This window comes from Hydra vulgaris, chromosome 12 (assembly GCF_038396675.1).
Source record: "Hydra vulgaris chromosome 12, alternate assembly HydraT2T_AEP".
NCBI lineage: Eukaryota > Metazoa > Cnidaria > Hydrozoa > Anthoathecata > Hydridae > Hydra > Hydra vulgaris.
Window position 1 is genome coordinate 36,152,501 of NC_088931.1, and position 10,798 is coordinate 36,163,298.

The 10,798-nt window shown below is 30.1% G+C and overlaps 1 long non-coding RNA gene across 2 annotated transcripts in view; it reads left to right on the forward strand.

The window, feature by feature from the left end:
• Positions 1-5,947, forward strand: part of LOC136088689 (uncharacterized) — an 8,100-nt gene extending 2,153 nt beyond the window's left edge. For both annotated transcript variants that reach the window (XR_010642401.1, XR_010642402.1), the window contains exons 3-4: positions 5,298-5,496; positions 5,574-5,947. This is a non-coding gene — a long non-coding RNA (uncharacterized LOC136088689). The remainder of the gene's footprint in view (positions 1-5,297; positions 5,497-5,573) is intronic.
• The last annotated feature ends 4,851 nt before the right edge of the window (positions 5,948-10,798 follow it).

Genomic DNA, 10,798 nt, shown 5'->3' on the forward strand with positions numbered 1-10,798 from the left:
TATATATATATATATATATATATATATATATATATATATATACATACATATATATATATATACATATACTATATATTATATACATACTATATATAATATATAGTAAGTCAGATCAGGTTATCCTGCTACTGGTAACATATAACCCAGTACTATCTGCTTCATGTCCTGCTGCTTTGTAGGATACGCCTTTTTAGGCAAAGGCTAGGAGATGCCAACTCCGATTTAAAACACCGCCTGCCTTGGGGCTCTTGGTTGAGTAAAGGCTAAAGATGGTGTTTCGATAAAAATACTCATCTTGGGCAGATGTTAAATGCACCCGGCTACTGTCTTGTAGAAGGCCTCCTAGGCAAAGACTTAAGGGGTAAACAGATTCTATCTGTTGACCAGCCTCGCACCCCTTCTTCATCTATTAGGCTGGGGCAGATGTAATTTTAATACATTGTTTCCAGTTTAGGATGTTGAATGCTGGATCTTCTTGACTCAATGCATCGGTTTTGCTTGCGTCTCTGTTTTTATGACTAGGCAACTTCTATTATCTCCTAATGAGGGTACAGCTCTAAAACTCAGTTTTATGGTTCTGAGGCCGGCTGGTAGTCAGGTTTCCCGAACTCTGTGGTAGCTCTCAGAGAGGCTGAAGCATCAACAGCTGAAAAATATCAAAGTATTAACAGTGCCATGTTGCGCATGGATGATGTTCCTGTTTGTACTTTTGGTGTGCATTGCGGAGGCCACATTTGGAGCCCTTTGTTACAACTTAGGGTTTATTAGTAGTAATGAGGCAATTGCTTGGGCTATTAAACAGTGTTCTGAGTACTATTTATGCTTTGAGTCAAGTTCTTCAGTCTAATTTAAAAATGAATAAAGTACCAATAACTATAGAACACAAAAAACCATCATCATCACCAAGTTCTCTAAACCTATTATTCACTAATATTCGTGGTCTTTGAAGTAACTTTTCTTCTGTTGAGTCTTATCTCTTGCAAAGTTCACCAGACCTACTTGCTCTTCGTGAAACTAATTTGAGTTCGGCTGTCTCATCTTGTGATCTTATTGTTGATGGTTATCTTCCTCTAATTCGTAAAGACTCTAATAGTCACATGCTTGGCCTCGGCATTTACATTCGTAAGAATTCACCCATTTGTCGTGAAACTAGGTTTGAATTCACAGACTATTCTTTTTATGTGCTTTCGTTTAGCACCACTTCACTCTATTGCCTTTCTCTTTGTTCTATATCGCTCTCCTTCATCTCAAGACTGCACACTTTTTGACGTTATTTCTGATCAAATTGACCAAGTCCTCTCTCTTTATCCATCAGCTAATATAGTTGTTGTTGGTGACTTTAATGCTCACCGCTCTGAATGGCTTGGCTCTAGTGTCAATGATTCGGCAGGCATTATAGCCCACAACTTTTGCCTTTCTCAATCCCTAACTCAAATAGTCAACTTTCCAACTCGCTTTCCAGACAACACGAATCATTTACCTTCTCTACTCGACTTATGTCTTGTTTCTGATCCTAGTCAGTGCTCAGTTTCTCCACATTCACCCTTAGGTGCTTCTGATCACAGTTTGATCTCTCTAAAACTAATATCTCATTCTTCTTCATCACCTGAATCCCTCTATTATCGAACCTCTTACAACTACAGAAAAGCTGACTGGGATTCTTTCCATGATTTTCTTTGTGATGGCCCTTGGGTAGAAATCTTTCGTCTTCCTGTCGACAAATGTGCTTCTTACATAACTTCGTGGATTCAGGCTGGCATGGAATCTTTTATCCCTTCTCGACAATTCCAGGTCAAGCCTCACTCTCCTCCATGGTTTTATTCACACTGTGCTGCTGCGATTGCCAATCGAAACCGTTACTTCCATATTTATCAGCAAAACAATTCTCCAGAAAACAGACGTCTGTTTATTACTGCTAGAAACAATTGTAAAAAGGTTTTGTCTAACGCCAAAACCCGCTATTCTCAGGTCATGAAATCTCCTATCTCATTTCAAAAATTAGGCTCTCGTGACTTCTGGAGAATCTTTAATAATATCAATAATAAGGGCAAATCTATAATTCCACCACTCTTGTATTGTTCAGACTTTGTCACCTCACCTAAAGACAAAGCCGAATTGTTTGCTAAAAACTATTCATCAATATTATCTCTTGATTCCACTAGTTGCGTTCTACCTGATATTGCCAACAAACAGGTTAATCAATTGCTTGACATTCATATCACTCCAGCATCTGTATCTAAAGTGATTTCCCGCCTAGACTCTTCTACAGCTTGTGGCCCGGACAACATACCTGTTACTGTCTTGCAGAAGTGTTCTCCGGAGCTGTCGTCTATACTCTCAAAACTATTCAACAAGTGCTGATCAGAGTCTTGCTTTCCAGCCTGTTGGAAAGCGGCATCTGTTATCCCTATCTTCAAAAATTCTGGAGAGCGATCTGATTCGTCTAACTACCGTCCCATAAGTCTTCTTCCTATCATAAGCAAGGTTTTTGAATCTTTAATTAACAAACACTTAATTTCTCATCCCTCTGATTGCTTGGAGGGGGCATTTGAGCTTGAAAAGGATCTCACTTCTGCTACAGCATGTGGCTCACAGTGGCTGGTGAACTTTAATTCAGATAAAACTCAATTTTTTTCAGCCAATCGTTATCGCAATAATTTAGATCTTCCTATATTTATGAACGGTGATGTACTCGATGAGTCACCTACTCTTCATCTTCTAGGATTAACTCTTACTTCCAATCTTTCTTGGAAAACATATATTAAATCAGTTGCAAAATTAGCATCTGCTAAGGTTGCATCTCTTTATCGAGCTCGTCACTTCCTTACTCCGGTTTCTATTCTCTATCTCTATAAATCTCAAATCCGGCCTTGTATGGAATATTGTTGCCATATCTGGGGAGGATCTTCTAATGATGCCCTTTCTCTTTTAGACAAGGTGCAAAAACGCATTGTAAACATAGTTGGACCTGCTCTTGCAGCCAACCTCCAACCATTATCACATCGTCGTAATGTTGCTTCTCTTTATCTTTTCTACAAATACTATAATGGACACTGCTCTACAGAGCTAGCGTCTCATGTGCCATCTACTATCATTCATTCTCGTGTTACTCGTCATTCAATTAATTGTCTTCCTTTTTCTGTGACTGTTCCTAAGTGCTCCAAAAACGCTTATTTGTCTAGTTTTTTTCCTCGAACATCAGCTCTTTGGAATTCGCTTTCTTCATCTTGCTTTCCTGATTCATATAATTTGCAATCTTTTAAGTCGTCCGTCAATCATTATCTTGCTCTACAATCTTCATCTTTTCTCTTTCAGTAACTTCCAACTTTAATTAGTGGCTTCTTGCAGCCTTGTTGGAAGCGAAGATGTTTATAATATATATATATATATATATATATATATATATATATATATATATATATATATATATATATATATATATATATATATATATATATATATATATATATATATATACACATATATATATAAATATATATATATATATTATATATATATATATATATATATATATATATATATATATATATACATATATATATATATATACATATATATATATATATATATATATATATATATATATATATATATATATACATATATATGTATATATATATATATATATATATATATATATGTATATATATATATATATATATATATATACATGTATATATATATTAATATATATATATATATATATATATATATATATATATATATACATATATATATATATTAATATATATATGTAAAAGCTAAATCAATGTGTTCTACTACAATATACAACTGCTCCTGTAAAACAATTTCATTATGTGTTTTTTTTTTCAATCAGAAAATTTGACAAATGTAAATAATTGCTGTCATTGTTGTCTGTTAAACCAGCTTATGCAAATGATAATCCCAATTTTATTCCAGAAAATAGTTTATTAAACAAAAAAAAACTTATGATAGTTCAATCTCAAATTAAATATTTTTGAGTTAATTTCAAAATCTGGAGTTAAAAGATATTTGGTAGTTGCTGATTCATGTACTTTTGTTACAATTTTTGAAATTTCAAAATCATCTCGCAAAGTAATAAAATGTCACGATTCATTATGTCGAATATCTGAAGGATGTACTGATCAAATTAATCTACACAATGGTTGCTTATTTTGTAATGACAAAGATAAAGTGATCTCTGTTGTTCTGTGTTAGAGGATAATCTACTAAGGGAAATGGTTTTTAGTTGTTTAAATTTTTTATTGATTTTTGGCTTTTGCATCAAAAGATTTTTTTTTTTGTGGGAAGATGTTTTTGATGTAGCATCTAGTTTGTGGACATTAGGAATTAATGCCTTAAGTAAAAAAACTCCAATGATCATTTTAATGAAAAATTTAGCAATGGCATTGTAAAAAAACAATCTGCTACCAATGGGTATTGTTTTATGCCTTCTGTTGATCTAGACAACTGTGACTGGTGTAGGAATATTTTTTTAAAGTATAACCCATTTTATTGATACAAACATTTTACAGGTAAACTCATTTTACGGATATCACATTTCAGATATGACAACTTTTTTCAAAAATATTTTTATGCTCTTACATATGAAAGCATATGTTAATAGTACTTAGAAATCCCTTTACTTATGAAAGCATATGTTAATAGTACTTAGAAATCCCTTTACATATGAAAGCATATGTTAATAGTAATTAGAAATCCCTTTAATTTTAATTTTAAACTTTTTAAAGTGGTGTGATAAAAGTCTTAATCATGAGTATTTAAATATTAAATGAGGTAAAATACAAGTTTTATTGTCAGGTCACCCTGCTAATGCTATCATGTAATTAATTATGACCTTCTTTTAGGCTGGTAAGTCTCTTCTGATGTAATAATTCCAGTTTAAGGATAGGAGATGCTTACAAACCTTGGATTTTAATCTTTCTAGTAGTACAGTCAACTCAATATCTTGAATACTATCAAACACGTGATATCTCAAACTCTCTGTTTAAAACTTTTTTCTAGTCCCCTTAATATTACGCTTGTCTGGAACTTTATTTGATCTCAAACTCACCATATAATATACTTTTTTACTGGTCTTCTGAGAGTTTCAGATATCAAGAGTCAAGTGTAGTATAACAATAAAAGTACAATGTCCAGATTGGCAAAACTTACTAACGCCGAAATGGGCTTGAGAATTTGTATTGCTTCAGTATTTGAATTCTTCATTCTGCTGCAAAAATTGCTTCAATTTTTTCATGATTATTGATGGTTTAATGTTTTTTTTATTACAGGTTGGGTGGGTATCTGAATCTGTTTTATCTGGTTATTCAGAATTTTACAATAAAATTAATATTTACACAGATCATGAAGTAGTTGAGTGTAATATTTTTTCGAGAAAATGTTTATCCAATACTTGCACTAGTTATTTGGATGGCTGTGAAGACTCTGTTTTTTGTTTATCTAAATCCACTTATGCTTGTTATAAATTAGGTATATTTTTAAAAAAAAGTTATTCTTTTCATTTGCTCAACAACTGAGGTAATATTTTGAATTTGAATTTCTTTCAGGTTGGGAATTTGTTAATTTTGTTTTGTCCAAAGAAACATTCAGCGGTTTTGTCAATTTGTATTCAAACAAATACAAATGTAGAAGTACCTCTTATTTGCCATTTATGTCTACGCAGACATTTATTGATTGGTTTTTTGCTTGGGTCTCCCACATACACATTGATTTTAGAGAAAAATGTGTTATGCAGCGTGAAAAATAAGAAATCAAAGGCAAGCGGTCAAACTGACCGGTTAATTTATAAAATTGACGGTCAATAGTTTTTTTTGGGCGGTCAAAGTTTGAATTTTTTTTTTGTTTACATTTTCATTGTAGTTACTATTCTGCATGACAAAACTTTTTAAATAAAAAAAATAACTTCATACTTTAAAATGAACGAACTTGTATTCCTTTTTTATTTGTATTTTATTTATTAAAATAATAAAAAATAAACATTTTTATATATATCAAAATAATTTGTACTGAACATTTAATCAAGTATCGTTTTATATAATACTAATATAATAATTGTCAAAGATACAAAAAACAAAGTTTTATGAAGCTAAAAATGTTTTATTAAGGATACGTTTTATCTGATTCAAAGTTTTATCTGATACAAAGTTTTATCTGATACAAAGTTTCATCGAAAGACGATTTTAAATCTAAAGACTTGTCTGATGACGATTCTAAATCAATTAATGTCTTTATAGTTTTTTTTGTTGCTTTTTTTGAATAAATTTTTCGACTTCCTTGTGTAGACATTCGTTACGTATCTTCGGTTCATAATTCAATGGCAGGATTCACATCAAATTCTTTACTATTTGTTTCCAAAATAGTGAAGAATTTGATTACCCAAATTAAATTATTTAACCGTTTTTCAGTTAAGCGATTTCTTGTGTCAATTTTAATTCTATTCATAAAAGAAAAAAGACGCTCAACCTTACTATTCGAAACAGGCAATGCGACCAACAATTCAACAAGAAGTAGAACTGGACTCCAATCTTTTTTCATAGAACTCGAAAAAATTTGAAACCATACGGTACTCAGTTTTATCTGGTGCTAAATATTTGACAGTGTAATCAACTAAGTTATGTCCAGCATCAAACATATTATTAACACTCCCAGTGAAGCCAGCATAACGTAACGGCATATTATTAAAGTAATACAATTTTTCAATGTTATCATCAGCAAATGAATTATTGGTGTTATTTTGTGACTTGGTGTGCGGCTCTTATTCGCTAATTTGTAAGTTTTGTTGACTACGGATAAATTAACTAAAAATAAAAAATAAAGGCATTTTTTCATTGCAATTGGCAGCAAAAGGTTATTAGAAAATTAAATAAAATGATATAAAGAAAATATAAATAAGATGTAGGAATAAAAAAATGTTTTTAGTTAATATTATATTATTATTAGAACAATAATAAAATAAGAACTTCAATCATTTATGAAAAAAGCAGTTAAGGATTTCACCACCAGTAAAATGAAATTAGTCTTATAAGGAAAGCAAAAAAAATTAATAGCTTACGTCATTAATAATACTCACTAACAAAGCGATTTAAATTAGCGTACAAACGATAAAATTATTTTAAAAGCTTTTTTCAAAGATTTACATTTTATGAAATTTTGGTATATGCATTTTCAAAGACATCCTGATAACTTGTCACACGTTATATAACTCTTTTTTTTTCAACCGGTCAAACTTGACCGGGAAGATTTTATTTTGAGAGGTCAAAATAGCAATTTCAGTCATTTCGGGCGGTCAGTGACCGTTGACCGCCCGTTATTTTCCACGCTGGTGTTATGTATGTCCAGAAAATCAACAAATACCAGTTTTAGCTTGCAATGCAACAAAAATAGGAATTAGCTTTAAAAATTCTTTTGTAAAACCAATAGAGTCAGCTGAACTTTATGAGATTGTTCCAACACCATTACGGCGGCTAGATAAATCATTTACTTTTGATTCAGAAAAAATAGATTGTAACAGTTTTTAGAGGCTAGAGCTCATTTAAAAAAGATTTGTCTTTAAACTTTGTCGGTTGAAAACTCAAATTATTTATACTTTGTTGCTGATACATTAAAGTTGTATTCGGTTTTTGTGAGTTATATTCCTGCTAAATACATGCCGTAATTTCAGCCAATGATTTCTGAATCACCTGTTCCAAATGTTTTGCAATGCTCCTATGCCAAAGTTTTTAAAATAATAGCTGCTGATAGCTCCCTTGATTTATTAATTCCATTACGATTCACTAATAAATTGCTTGCATATGTGAACAATTTTTATCTTATCTAGGTGATTGTGAACTTGTTGTTAAGTTTTGTTATTTATTGTGTCACTTCTCTCCTGAGCTAGCTAGATTAGTGGAAATATCCTCTAACTGCAACAATACATCTTCTGGAGATATTTTGTTATCAATACTGCTGTAACTTTGTAAAAAAAATTCATATTAGTGATATCAAACCAAATAACGCAGAAGTCATTGAAGGCACTTATAATCCACCGCCATATGGTAGAGCATATTATTTTGAAAAGCATGGGTGCCAAATAAGGAAAATGCGAGTGTTTTCTGCAGATAAAAGTTCCAGTAATAACATGTTTGATGATATTCTATCAAAAATCTGCAATAAATTGTTTCCTCAAGTATCTAAAAAAGGTGTATCTTTTCTTTTTTTATGGTTTTGCCTTATACATGGCCATTGTTACGGATTCCATATTACTCCAGGGTCTGAGGGAAGAAAGGACCCACATGCCTCATTGTACACACATCTTGAAGTTGCTTCAGAAAATATTGTGTATGACTTTGCTTGCAGCCTGTCACAGTTTTGTCACAACCATGAATCTGGATATTTTAAAAATACCTCCTTTTTTCATGATGTATTTCATGGCTACACACATAAATGTGCTGATGTTTTTGGGTGTAATTGTTTGGGGAATTTTTATCCAATAAATTCATCTATCTGCGAACAGTTTTATAGCTTTCTGCAGAATATAAAGTATTCTGCTAAATTAATGACACAAACACATTTTTGTTTTTGTCTACAATTTTTTATTCATATTTGGAATCAGCGGGAAAAAAACTTATTCGAAAAAAGAATTATTGTATCAGAATGCACTAGAGAATAACTATTTCAGAAATCTTTCACATCATAAGAAGATATATTATTATATATTTCATTAACAAAAAAATTGTTAAAATCAAATCAAATTATTGCAAGAAATAATTTAGCAATTAATGTTTAAAGTATAGAATATAGAATAAAGAATTGTATTCTGACTGATTGTCTGTTTCAGTTCATTCCATTAATGGAATGCTGAATTAGTGATTCAGATAGCTCTGTATCAACATGCTACATGCAAATGCCATATTTCACACAGTACAATAACAGTCGAAGTCAGTCAAATAAAAAAGGTATGATAAATTCCTTCACTAATTTATGGATGTTATTATTTTAAGAGCTTATTTTCTGAGCGCAGTGGCCTTGTTTGTCAAGGTTTTGTATTTTAAAGTTTAAAAGTTGAGAAAAGGTTGTAACCACAATTTAAAAAAAATTCTTTTTATTATTCACCTCAGAGGTGAGTAATAGAAAGAAAAAAAAGAATATTGATCTTTATATTAAATGAAATAATTTATTTTGGATCTGTACATGATATATATGGCAACTGCTAGTAGCATGCTGACATAAAGCTATGTGGTTGCTTATTTCGGTATATTGTATATTATTGGAATAAACTGAAGTAGACAATCAGTCAGCAAAAATTTACTTTTCTTATTGTATAAGATGGCAAATTTACTCAGAATTATTTAATTATTTGTTGCAATACAATATCGCAAGTTTCATATCTTGTCTGTTACTCCTCCTTTTAGAGTAACATTTTACTGGTAATTTTTTTGTATTTATTTTATTAAAATATTGTGATTAGCGCTTTTAGTAGACATTTTTAATGGATAACGATTTTTTTTTAATCTTTTTGAAGTTTAGTTATTCAAGTAACTTTAGAACATTTCTAGCAGAATAAAGTTGTATACAGTTATTTAGTCGTTTTATAATAATGTCAAGGAAAGAAAGGTTTTATTTAAGTCATATTCTTTGAATATTTAAAAAAATGCTGTATACACTAATAGCGTAAGTTTAAATTGTTTGTCAATAACTTGAGTTGTTAGCTATGATTTTTATGTTTAAATTAATCAAACATCAAATAATTGATAATTTTATAAAATCAAGTTTTTATCAATGTCCTTTACTTTAATTGTGTTAAGAAATTTATAATAAAGCTTAAATATTGTTTATTCGTTTTTCTATATTCAATTTTTGACTGACTTTTTTGATTGTACCCCAACCAAAAAAAGCTCTAAAAAATATATAAAAAGGTTGTTCTTAACAAAATAAATAGTAACAAAAAATCTTTGATATAACAAATATTGAAATTTCAAAAGAATTTCGTGCATATTAATTGTTTTAGTTTGAGAAATGATTTTCATTAAACCTTTTTTGTGATTTTCATTAAAAAATTTTGATCTTTTTTATTTTGTTTATTATGAAAGTCAAATAATTTATGGACGATCCCTAAATGAACAAATGATCGTATGTTTTACGTAATTTTAGTTAAGCACATTAAATTTTTTTTTTTTTTTCCTATTTAGATTAGTTTTTTGTCGCTTATTGATGGAAGAATTTCACCATTTTACCGAAGCACGGGGCCGTACTAAGGATCGCCCCAACTAAGAAACATTGGTCGAAAAGTATTGGCAGTTTGGACCCTTTGTCGGTAAATGTCAAAAAAGGGAGGGCCTTATTTTGGTCGTTATTTGGTAAAAGAAACATTTTTCATCCCCTTTTTCATACAACACCTCTTTACAACGGCTCTGCCTTAAAAAAACTCTCATTCCTTTTTCTTCTTGTCGTAATGTTTTGGGTGCTTCGTCTGATCATTAAATACCATAGCACCAATGGCGTCATTGGTAATATGTTATATAACGAGTTACACTCAGTTATAACTATATATATATATATATATATATATATATATATATATATATATATATATATATATATATATATATATATATATATATATATATATATATATATATATATATATATATATATATATATATATATATATTTATATATTTATATATTAATTATATATTATATATATTTAGTTATAGTTATATATATTAAGGTGGTATCCAGCCATTTTTTTGATGAAAAATGAAAAAAAATGTTATTTAGACAATTGAACCTG